The following is a 13,442-nucleotide window of genomic DNA, read 5'->3' on the forward strand; positions in this document are numbered from 1 at the left end:
ACATTGCAGAAGCTTATCAAAACAATTCCACAGCGAATGCGTGCCGTAATCAAAGCTAAAGGAGGTCCAACAAAATATTTTTGGTGGAGACTTTTTTGGGGGGACGGGCAGTGTATAACATATTAGACTTATGTCCACTGTCGTAGGATTTATCTGATACAATATGGCGGCTTTTATTTACCGTTTGCCGTTTTATTAATTTTTCGCCCTATAAGACACATCTGCCCATAAGACACACCTAGGTTTTTGAGGAGGAAAATAAGAAAAAAATATTTTGAACCAAAAGGTGTGCTTTTGGTGGGTTTTGAACTAATGGTGGTCTGTGGATGACACTATTATGGGGGATCTGTGGATGATGCACTGTTATGGGGATCTGTGGATGGCACTGTTATGGGGATCTGTGGATGGCACTGTTATGGGGGATCTGTGGATGGCACTGTTATGGGGGATCTGTGGATGACACTGTTATGGGGGGATCTGTGGATGACACTGTTTTGGGGGGATCTGTGGATGACACTGTTATGGGGGGGATATGTGGATGAGAGTGCTATGAGGGGATATGTGGATGACATACAGTCGTGGCCAAAAGTTTTAAGAATGACACAAATATTAGTTTTCACAAAGTTTGCTGCTAAACTGCTTTTAGATCTTTGTTTCAGTTGTTTCTGTGATGTAGTGAAATATAATTACACGCACTTCATACGTTTCAAAGGCTTTTATCGACAATTACATGATATTTATACAAAGAGTCAGTATTTGCAGTGTTGGCCCTTCTTTTTCAGGACCTCTGCAATTCGACTGGGCATGCTCTCAATCAACGTCTGGGCCAATTCCTGACTGATAGCAACCCATTCTTTCATAATCACTTCTTGGAGTTTGTCAGAATTAGTGGGTTTTTGTTTGTCCACCCGCCTCTTGAGGATTGACCACAAGTTCTCAATGGGATTAAGATCTGGGGAGTTTCCAGGCCATGGACCCAAAATGTCAACGTTTTGGTCCCCGAGCCACTTAGTTATCACTTTTGCCCTATGGCACGGTGCTCCATCTTGCTGAAAATGCATTGTTCTTCACCAAACTGTTTTTGGATTGTTGGAAGAAGTTGCTGTTGGAGGGTGTTTTGGTACCATTCTTTATTCATGGCTGTGTTTTTGGGCAAAATTGTGAGTGAGCCCACTCCCTTGGATGAGAAGCAACGCCACACATGAATGGTCTCAGGATGCTTTACTGTTGGCATGACACAGGACTGATGGTAGCGCTCACCTTTTCTTCTCTGGACAAGCCTTTTTCCTGATGCCCCAAACAATCGGAAAGAGGCTTCATCGGAGAATATGACTTTGCCCCAGTCCTCAGCAGTCCATTCACCAAACTTTCTGCAGAAGATCAATCTGTCCCTGATGTTTTTTTAGGAGAGAAGTGGCTTCTTTGCTGCCCTTCTTGCCACCAGGCCATCTTCCAAAAGTCTTCGCCTCACTGTGCGTGCAGATGCGCTCACACCTGCCTGCTGCCATTCCTGAGCAAGCTCTGCACTGGGGGCACTCCGATCCTGCAGCTGAATCCTCTTTAGGAGACGATCCTGGCGCTTGCTGGACTTTCTTGGACGCCCTGAAGCCTTCTTAACAAGAATTGAACCTCTTTCCTTGACGTTCTTGATGATCCTATAAATTGTTGATTGAGGTGCAATCTTAGTAGCCACAATATCCTTGCCTGTGAAGCCATTTTTATGCAACGCAATGATAGCTGCACGCGTTTCTTTGCAGGTCACCATGGTTAACAATGGAAGAACAATCATTTCAAGCATCACCCTTCTTTTAACAGGTCAAGTCTGCCATTTTAACCCAGTCAGCCTGACATAATGATCTCCAGCCTTGTGCTCGTCAACATTCTCACCTGAGTTAACAAGACGATTACTGAAATGATCTCAGCAGGTCCTTTAATGACAGCAATGAAATGCAGTGGAAAGTTTTTTTTTGGGATTAAGTTAATTTTCCCCTCCCCCACGACAGCACCATAGAGAGAGAGAGAGGGATCCACCCCCAGGGACAGGAAACCTACAGAAATAAAAAGGTGGAGCCTCTCTTCCCATTCAGTGGTTTCCTGTCCCTGGAGTGGGAGACCTACAGTTTCCTTTTCAGGTCTTACCGTTGGTCTTGCTTCCTAGGCGTTCCTAGAGGCCTAACGGTTTTACTGCCGGGGTCCATCACGCTGCTGGGCAGGCTGTCAGGACCCTAGGATGTGGAGGTGCTCCAGGGGCCCTCTGTATCCTGCGGCAGGCATGAGGGTTACCTCTCAGGGAGAGCTCTGCCCCATGGGAGGCGCCTTATGATGGCGCAGTTAGGTGGCTATCCTCGGGTTCAGGGGCTCTACCACCTAACCTTGTATTAGAGCTGCGCAGCGCTTCCACGTGGGTCTGATGCGGCGAGCGGGTGACGCACTTCCGGTGCGCGGTAAGTATGATGACGCACTTCCGGAGCGCGCCGAGCAGGGCGCACTTCCGGATTCAGGTGGAACGCACATCGGTGCTTCCGTTCCGGAACTGAGAAGCCGGACGCTCTCGGTCCCTCCTGCTTATTTAAGGAGATGCGGACAGGCCGATCCTTGAGCCTATACAGGACGGTCTGAAGCCAGACAATGTAGGAGGCCTTCAGTGGAGTGGCCCTAGCTTATAGTATTTAAGGATTTTAATACTATTCTCTTGTATCCCTGAAGTGTATAGACTCCATATTCCCCCCATCAGAGGTTGTTATGGAGGAAGAAAGAAGACAAGAATCTGCTGAGGGTGATGTGAATCCCATCCTGGTAGTTCTTTTGATCTTCAGGGGGTAAGTGGCTTATTGTCTGGTTTTTGGCGTTGTTAAGAATTGCGCTTTGTGCTCTCTTTTTTCCAGCCTAAACCGAAAAAAGTGCTGGCCAAAAGAAAAAACAAAGAATGTCCGCTATGCGGTACGGCTTTATCCGCTTCTTATGGGAAGAAGCTGTGTCAAATTTGCATTGAAAAAACCATATCGGAGGAGTCACCGTCCCTGTTAGATAACATCCGGTCGCTCATCAAGACGGAGGTTAAGAATACCCTGAGGTCTGATAGAAAGGCAAGAACTTCCGTGAAAGATAAAGGTGAAAAAGCATCCCAAGTCTTTTCGTCAGAGGACAGTGATAAATCAGCGGGGCCATCCTCGTCTGGTTCTTCCTCGGAAGATGAGTCCATGTCCAACACCTTTTTTCCCCCTGAGGACACAGATAAATTATTAAAAGTCATTAGGTCTACCATGAACATTGAAGACATTAAAGAGGATAAATCCGTAGCTGACTCCTTGTTTGAAGGGTTACAGGAAAAGAAGGGTCGCTGTTTTCCTGTACACGTCAGCATCATGTCGCTAATTCAGAGAGAATGGAAAAAGCCGGGCAAGAGGGTATTTGCCTCTAGGGCCTTCAAACGTAAATACCCATTTGAATAAGTAGCTTCCTCCTCTTGGGGGAAAGCCCCTAAAATTGATGTCGCCATCTCTAAAGCATAAAAAAAATCCTCCCTCCCCTTTGAGGATACGGGGATGCTTAAGGAACCCTTAGACAAGAAGGCTGAAACCTTTCTTAGGGGTGCCTGGGAGGCCTCTACCTTAGCCTTTTGCCCAGCCATAGCTGCTACGGTCACGGCTAGGACCTTATCCTTCTGGTTACAACAGTTGGTGGGGCAATTAAAAGATAGAACCCCTAGGGATCAGATCTTGTCTTCCTTGCCAACCCTACAAAAAGCGGCCGACTTCTTGACAGATGCATTGGTTGATTCCATTAAGTTCAGTGCTCAGTCTGCTTCTCTCACCAATTCAGCACGGAGGGCCCTTTGGTTGAAGAGTTGGAGTGGGGGTGATTTGGCTTCTAAACAAAGATTATGTAATATCCCCTGCCAGGGAGAATTTTTGTTTGGGCCTGAGCTAGACGACCTTTTAGAAAAGGCGGCGGATAAAAAGAAAAGATTTCCGGCCCCTGGCCCTGCTTCAGTTTTTGGTCCCAGAAATAGGCAGTCCTTTCGTCCCTTCAGAGGTAATACCAGTAGGAGGTCTGGCCGAGATAAAGATCAGAGGTTTAGATCCAGGAATTCGGGGGGGAAAGGTTTCCTATTTGGAGGCTCCTCCTCTACTAGCAAGAAACAGACCCCACAATGACGCCAGGTTAGAGGTGGGAGGAAGACTGAAGTTCTTCCAGGCCTCTTGGGAAAGGGTTGCAGGTCCTTGGGTCCTGGACATAATCCGTTCAGGTCTAAAGCCAGAATTCATCTCTTTGCCTCCGCAAAGATTTATTATTACAAAAAGTATTTGTGTAAGAGGTTCCTTTCCTATAATAAAAGAAGTTTTGGACCTTATCAGGAAAAATGTCTTGATTCCCGTTCCGCAAGAGGAACTGTCCGAAGGTTTTTTCTCCCACCTGTTTTTAGTTCCAAAACCAGACTGCACTTTCAGGACTATCATCAATCTCAGGGATTTGAACAAATTTCTGGTCTTCAGGAAATTCAAGATGGAGACGGTGAGGAATACGATTCAGCTTCTTTTTCCTCATTGTTTCATGGCAGTGTTGGATTTAAAGGACGTCTATTTTCACATACCGATGCACCAGAGGTTTCAGAAGTTCCTGAGAGTGGCGATTCAGATAGAAGGTCAGATCAGACAATATCAGTTCCAGGCGCTGCCCTTTGGCCTGGCCATGGCACCAAGGATTTTTACGAAGGTGGTGGCAGAGATGGTGTCGTTCATGAGGATAAAAAATATTTTGATAGTCCCATATCTAGATGATTTTCTAGTTATTGCATATTCTTTACGGGTCTGCCAACAGAATGTTCAGTCTATCATTCAGACCTTCCAGGATCTGGGATGGATAATAAATTACAAAAAATCCAGATTGATACCGCTAAAGGTGCAGAAATTCCTGGGCCTAGTGTTGAACTCCGAGACTCAAAGAACGTATCTCCCAGAAGAAAAAAATCGCAAAGGTCTGGAGTCAAATAGAATCCCTCTCTTCCACCTCCCTGACTCTTCGGAAGGCTATGTCGGTACTAGGCTCCCGGCGGTAGAATGGGCTCAGCTTCACTCCCGACAGCTACAGTCGGAAGTTTTGACAGCCTTCAAAAGACACGGGGGAAAGCTAGATGTCAGAATAAGAATTTCAGACACAACCAAGAAAAGCTTATCCTGATGGCTGGTCAGAGACAATCTGATTCAGGGAATTCCATGGTCCTACCCGGATCCCATTGTCCTGACCACAGATGCAAGCCCCTGGGGGTGGGGGGCTCATGTGCTGGGATACAACTTCCAAGGTCTATGGTCCCCAGCTCAGAAGGTCTTTTCCTCCAACCGGAAAGAGTTAGTGGCAGTCAGACTGGCAGTGAAAGCTTCCTTAGCCCTTCTTGGCACAGGCCATGTGAGAATTCTGTCAGACAATCAGACGACAGTAGCATATGTAAATCACCAGGGGGGGACAAGGTCGGTATCCCTACGGTGGGAAGCTGGGAGATTGTTAACATTATTGGAGAGACAAGTCAGTCACGTTTCGGCTCTCCACATAAAAGGGAAAGAGAATATTCAGGTGGATTTTCTCAGCAGATACCCCTTAAGACAGGGGGAATGGTCCCTCAACGCCTCAATATTTTCCAGGATCTGCAGGTCGTGGGGCACGCCAACTATAGATCTTTTCAGTACGAGCCTGAACAAGAAAGTAGAAGTCTTTTGTTCTCTAAATCCAAGAGAATCCCCCTATGGGGTAGATGCGTTTCTTCTGAAGTGGAACTTCCCTCTGGCATATGCCTTTCCCCCCTTCCAGTTAATCCCAGCAGTTCTAAAAAAGATCAGGGTAGACAAAGCAAGGGTCATCCTGATTGCCCCCTTTTGGCCCAAGAGGGCGTGGTTCACGCTGCTTCGAACCATGTCTATTTCGGACCCCTGGATCCTACCAGATCTACCGGATCTACTGTCTCAGGGTCCGGTCTTCCATCCGGCAGCAGCTGGTCTCCATCTGACTGCATGGAATTTGAGCGGAGCCTATTAGTTAAAAAAGGTTTTACTCAGGAACTCATCACGACCTTACTAAAAAGTAGAAAACCAGTAATGGTTTCAATCTACGCGAGGACTTGGAAGAAGTTTATGGAGTTCAGTAAACTCAACCCTAAGCATTTGCCAGAATGGGTCCCTATTTCCCAGGTCCTGGAATTTTTGCAGAAGGGTCTTTCCTTGGGTCTCGCTAAAAGTACGCTTAAAGTGCAGGTCTCTGCTTTATTTGCCCTTTTTCAGCAAAATTTTGCCATGAATCCATGGATTGTTAGATTTTTCAAGGCGGTAGATAGGATGACACCAGTCTCTTCCCCTAGGGTGCCCCCGTGGGACCTTAATTTAGTTCTTAATTCCCTTACCAAAGCACCTTTCAAACCCATTGATTCAATAGGTATTAAGTTTCTTACTCTCAAGCTAGTTTTGTTAGTGGCCCTTACTACGGCTAGAAGGATTAGCGAGCTGCAGGCCATTTCCATCAACCCCCCTTTTACTGTAATTCTTGATGATAGAGTTATTATTCTACCTGATCCGGCCTTTTCTCCCAAGGTATCTTCTAAATTTCACAGATCACAGGAGATCGTTCTCCCTTCCTTTTGTGACCATCCAAAGAATGCGGGAGAGATTGTGTTTCATACGCTAGATGTACGGAGATGCTTGTTGCAGTATCTCAAAGTTACGGAAGGATGGAGAAAGTCTTCTGTTTTGTTTGTTCTCTTCTCGGGATCAAATAAAGGGAGGAAGGCTACCAAAAGTACCTTGTCCAGATGGCTTAGACTGGCCATTATTCAGTCTTACTTGGAGGAGGGCCTGTCTCCTCCTCTTTCGGTGAAGGCTCACTCTACACGTTCGGTTTCCACTTCATGGGCGGAAACGTCGGGGGCTTCCATTGAACAGATTTGTAAGGCAGCCACGTGGTCTTCACCCTCTACCTCTTTCCATCACTACCGTTTGGATTTACTCTCCTCTTCTGATCTTTCCTTTGGGAGAAAGGTTTTGCAAGCGGTGGTCCCTCCCTAGGAAGGGTTCTTTCTCTGTAATTCTCTCTATGGTGCTGTCGTGGGGGAGGGGAAAAATGATGATTACACTTACCGGTAATCTGATTTTCCAGACCCCACGTCAGTACCCTTCCTAATTCCCACCCTGGTGATGGTTTTTTTTAAAAATAAAAAATTAAAAAAATGTATATATATTGTTATATTTAGAATTTTCTTGATCTTGCACAATTGATAAGCTTATGAGGTTCTGTCTGGATTAACCAATGGTGTAGGAGTCCCTCTCTTGCTCTGTAATCCACTGAATGGGAAGAGAGGCTCCACCCTTTTATTTCTGTAGGTTTCCTGTCCCTGGGGGTGGATCCCTCTCTCTCTCTATGGTGCTGTCGTGGGGTCTGGAAAATCCGATTACCGGTAAGTGTAATCATCATTTTTCATGGCAAAGAAGGACTATGCAATTCATCTGATCACTCTTCATAACATTCTGGAGTATATACAAATTGCTATTCTAAAAACTTAAGCAGCAACTTTTCCAATTTCCAATATTTGTGTCATTCTCAAAACTTTTGGCCACGACTGTATATAGCATCTTATGCTATATATGTGTCATCCACAGATCCCCCCATAACAGTGTCCCTGTGTAAATAGTAACCCCCAATACAGGGTGTTGAGGCCGGCAACTGGTGTTGAAATCGCAGTGGGGCCCGTTGCAGTCACTGTAGTCTATTACAGCGGTCCCCGCACACAGCAGTATTCATATGTAAAGTGTAGGCAATCCATATGTAAAGTGTAGGGAATCCATATCCAACTATAAATAGGGAAATGTAAATGACCAAAATAGCAACACCTGGAGGTTAAAGGTGTGGCCAGTACCAGAAACAACACAGACGACTTTTGATCCACAAGGTAAACATGTCAAATAAAACCATGTGTTGCCAGTCTCAAAGATCTCCATACTGGGAACGTCCGTATGTCTCGGTAAGTCCGTGACAGTGGCTCCCTGGTCACAGGCCTGGTAACCCATAGTCTGTGGATCAGCGTCCCCATCTTAGCGTCTTCTTATAGTCACTCATGCAGACTGGCAGAGTCTTCCCCTCCAACCGCTGATCCCTAACTGCAGAACACTAGGGGCTCTGACTGCTCTCCTTATATACAGTTTCAGCTAGACTGGACCTTTTGAGTGGGAGGGGTGGAGTGGAGAAACTCAGCACAAACCAATACAAAGTTACCACTCCTGTCTGTCATAGACTTACATTAGAGCTTCAATGATACTAAATGACGCAAGCAGTTTTTCTAGACAAAAACAAGTTTCCAGACATAACAACAGAGCTAAACCAGACGGTCACAAGGTCAGTCTGTCTGGTTATGGTGTCAACAAGTCTGGCTTTTTCCCTTCAAAACATGTTCTTCTTTAAACCCTATGGTAGCTGTGGAAAATTACCAGCCTCTCATCCCAAAAATCTTTCAGAGTTCATTAACACTTTCCATAAAGCCTTGCAAATACAATGATAATGAACATTATATATCACATAAACCAGTGCAAGTTAACCCTTTCAAGTGAAAGAAAGTAAGAAGTTTTTTACTTTGCATTGGGGAAACAAACAAATATCCAGACTTTAAAGTACTTATTTTTTTCTATGCTGTATAGTGGATTTTATTTACTGTCTGCTGGTAATTATTGCTATAACATTTCTATACTGTATAGTGGTTTTTATATACTGTACCCTGGTAATTATTTGTATATTTTCTATATTCTGTATAGTGACTTTTATATCCTGTATGGTGGTAATTCATATATTATTTCTATACTGTATAGTGGCTTTTATATACTATCTGCTGGTAATTATTCATATATTATGTCTATACTGTATAGTGGATTTTATGTACCGTATACTGGTAATTATTTGTATATTATGTCTATACTGTATAGTGGCCTTTATATACTGTATGCCGGTAATTATTCATACATTATTGCTATACTTTATAATGGCTTTTATATACTATCTGCTGGTAATTATTTGTATACTTTATAGTGGTCTTTTTATACTGTGTACTGTTCTCATAACCTCTTTTTTCCCTCTTGCTTATTGAAAGTGCTTTACAATCACCAGCTCACATTTACTAATGTGCGTCCATACTGTGGAATCTTAGGTGTGAACAAGTGCCTGATGCTGATATATTTGATTGCCTATTGTGATTTTTATTTATTTATTTTTTATCAGATTTTTGCCTAGGGTAAATCACAAAGAATGGATGTGCTGTCTCCGCTCTTTTTGTTCTCTGACAGATTTTGCCTAGGGTAGCCCACTAGCACTAGGTTCTGAAATGTATGGCTTTATGGGATAGTCCCGGAGAAAGTGAGATCTAATTACACAGTACAAACATATCTTTGCTACACTTACGTCAGCGACAGAGAGCTTGAGCCATTAAAGGGGTTGTCCAGCCTTTAATATGAATGACCTATCTTCAGGATAGGTCATTAATATCTGAAAGGGGGGAGGTCCAACACCCAAACCCCCCCAATCAGCTGTTTGACAATGAGATGGCACTCCATGCCTCCTTGTCTTTAAACCAGCGCAAATGATTAAAGGGAGCCTGTCATCAAAGTTTCACCTTTTTAACCCTTCCCATAGCTTTCTAGCAGCCTTACAGTTAATAAAAATGTTACCTTTATGAGCAATCCTGGACTTATAAAACCAGTAATTAATGCGCATGCGCCGGCTTTGCGCCGTTAGCCGGCACATGCGCATTACTTACTGTGATGTCGTACAAGGAATGGGCATAGCAGTGCGCATGCGCCGGCCGACGGACTGAGTGGCGCGGGATCTCGGCGAAACAAGAAGTACGTAGATGGGTGGTCAGAGGGAAAGGATGGGCGAGGGGAAGCGACAATAAGGCTGAGCTAGCTGGGCACCTACGACGGTAGCGCCGCCCCTGGGCACTTGCGAGCCCTCATTTGCAAATGCTGCTAAGTTGTTTTTTGCCGGTTTTATAAGTCCAGGATTGCTCATAAAGGTAACGTTTTTATTAACTGTAAGGACTGCTAGAAAGCTATGGGAGGGGTTAAAAAGGTGAAACTTTGATGACCGACTCCCTTTAATTCTCACCAAAATGCTTAACAGCTCTCCTGCAACTCCACATGAGGATAGCATTTTTAAAGGCAAATATTACAATAATATTGTAAGGCTCCTTTCACACGAGTGTTGCGGATTGGGTCCGGATGCGTTCAGGGTGCGTTCAGTGAAACTTGCACCACTTTGCAAGTAAGTTCAGTCAGTTTGTGTTCAGTCAGTTTGTCTGCGATTACATTTAGTTGTTCAGTTTTTTCGGTGCAATGCGTTTTTCGCGTGATCAAAAACGGAAGGTTTACAAACAACATCTCTTAGCAACCATCAGTGAAAAACGCATCGCACCCGTACTTGCTTTTCACTGAAGCCCCATTCACTTCTATGGGGCCAGGGCTGCGTGAAAAACACAGAATAATAGAACATGCTGCGTTTTTCACGCAACGCAGAACTGATGCGTGAAAAAAAACGCTCATGTACACAGACTCATTGAAATGAATAGGTCAGGATTCAGTGCGGGTGCTATGCGTTCTCGTCACACATTGCACCCACGCGGAAATCTCGCCCGTGTGAAAGGGGCCTAATACTGTGCTTTGTTATTTAGAAACAAACTAGAGGCTCCCCCATCCTAGATCCCCATCACTAGAGGATACCACATATTTTTTTTTTAATAACAAAGCACAGAAGTGATTTACAAGGGAATGTACTGCAGACGCTCCCTATAGGATTGATAGCAGATACATGAGACTGAACAGAATAGACAGATACAGATACCATGTGCTGAGAAAAGTCCTGTCAAGGCCTCATGCACACGACCGTTGTGTGCATCCGTGGGCGTTGTGCCGTTTTCAGTTTTTTTTCACGGACCCATTGACTTTCAATGGGTCCGTGGAAAAATCGGAAAAAACACCGTTTGGCAGCCGCATCCGTGATCCGTGTTTCCTGGCCGTGAAAAAAATAGGACCTGTCCTATTTTTTTCACGGCCAACGGTTCACGGACCCATTCAAGTCAATGGGTCCGTGAAAAATCACGGATGCACACAAGATTGTCATCCGTGTCTGTGATCCGTGTCCGTTTTTCCCTATCATTTTAATTGCAAACTTGACTTAGAATTTTTTTCCATTTTTCATGTCCGTGGATCCTCCAAAAATCAAGGAAGACCCACGGACGAAAAACGGTCACGGATCACGGACCTACGGACCCAGTTTTTGCGGGCATAAGGCCTAACCAAGTGATACTTTTGACAGAGCAACACTCTGTTATGGGTACATAGGAAAACGAATTATTTAAGATCTAGAAAGTGTGTATTTGCAACAGATAATAGTTAGAGATGAGCGAATCGAAGCTGATGAAGTGGAACTCGTTACGAATTTCAGCAAAAATTCGATGCACACCGAATGCGATTTTCCTCGCGCTTCGTGGTAACGAATCACATTTTTCTAAAATAGCTGCTGCACGCGTGAGGACATGGAGAAAGGAACCCATACTGACATTCATGTAGCCAGTCAGCAGCCAGCTAGCCCTGTGATGTCACAGCCCTATAAATACGGCAGCGATTTTAGAGTCTGCCATTTGACAGCATACTTAGTGCAGGGAGAGACGTGTCTACAGGCGCTAGGGACAGTTATAGTAAAAAACGTCATTGTGCTAAAAAAAAAAAGATTTACAAGTACAGGGAAAGATTATTAAAGGTGTAGGGAATGGATAGGGAGGAATCACTCTACAGCATTTCTGTTGAACAGGGTTCATTCGGGGAGGTGACAGCCTGGGTAATAGGAACATTCCTATTATATTTTGTAGCACTGATTGGGCACCCAAATTGCCATTATACAGCTCTGTAATCCCAGCAAACCGTTCTTATTAGGGTGCAAGTGTTTGATACAGGCATTAACAGGGGTTATTGCAAGGAAATCTTTCTACGTCTTATTTGCCGCTCTGTGGTGCAGTAATCTTTTGTAAAGGCTTTTGTGGTGTGTTTTAGCGGAAAAAGAAAAAAATACATTTGATGCTCTGCTGTGCATAAATTTGTTGTAAATACTTTTGTGAGGTGTTTTAGCGGAAAAATAAAAAATACATTTGCCACTCTGTGGTGCAGTAATCTGTAGTAAAGGCTTTTGTGGGGTGTTTTAGCGGAAAAAGAAAAAATACAATTGCTGCTCTGCGGTGCAGTAATCTGATGTAAAGGCTTTTGTGGGGTGTTTCAGCAGAAAAAGGAAAAATACATTTGCCTCTCTGTAAAGGCAATCTCTTGTAAAGGCTTTTGTGGGGTGTTTTATTGAAAAAAGAAAAAATACATTTGCTGCACTGCGGTGCACTTATTTCTTGTTAAGCCTTTTGTGACATGTATTAGCACAAAAAGAAAAAATATATTTTCCGCTCTGCGGTGCAGTTATTTCTTGTTAAGCTTTTGGTAACGTGTATTAGCACAAAAAAAAAAAAATACATTTGCAGCTCTGTCTGTGGTGCAGTAATCTGTAGCAAAGGCTTTTGTGGCGTGTTTTAGCGAAAACATTTTTTTATTTCCCGCTCAGTTATTTCTTTTAAAGCCTTTTGTGACGTGTATTAGTGCAAAAATAAAAAATATATTTGCTGCTCTGCGGCGCAGTTATTTTTTGTCAAGCTTTTTGTAACGTGTATTAACGTAAAAAGAAAAAATACATTTGCCGCTCAGTGGTGCAGTTATTTCTTGTTAAGCTTTTTGTGATGTGTACTAGCACAAGAAGAAAAAATGTATTTGCCGTTTTGCGGTACAGTTATTTCTTGTTAAACTTTTTGTGATGTGTATTAGTGTAATGTAGAAAGCCACAAGGGACTATCATAGATGGAAAATATGTGTCACCGAGGTTCCTGGCCTCGGCGAAGTAGGATCCAGTAGTGCATATGTCCGCAGCAGTTGCTTATGGACACTTTGGTAGCTAGCACAGCTGTGAAAAGCTAATCCGGGACGGCTCTTACTGGGAGTAGACATAGTGCTGGGCGGGAGACTACTCCCCACGGTCCAGGCCGGGTTTTGACTGGCTTACAAAAGTCAGCCAAAAGGGTCAGGTGGTGTGTGTGATTACCTTGCTGACGGTGGAGCTCTGGAAAGCTGGCTGTTTATTATGAGCTGAGTGAAAGCCGGAGGGTCTCTGCCGAGAGACGGAGGACAAAGCAAGATCCCCCTCCACTCCGTGAGGATTACGGTACTGTGCCTTAATCATACCCCTGTGATGTCACCAGATACGGGACTGAATTGTTTTTTCTTTATATGTCGGCTGGAGTACGCCGATCACTGCCGCCTGTTGACTTGTTGTGTGCCAACAATAAAAGACATTTATTACTTTAATTTTCACTGAAAAAAGGCTGCTGTGTA

This window comes from Bufo gargarizans, chromosome 6 (genome assembly GCF_014858855.1).
Source record: "Bufo gargarizans isolate SCDJY-AF-19 chromosome 6, ASM1485885v1, whole genome shotgun sequence".
NCBI classification, from domain to species: Eukaryota; Metazoa; Chordata; class Amphibia; order Anura; family Bufonidae; genus Bufo; species Bufo gargarizans.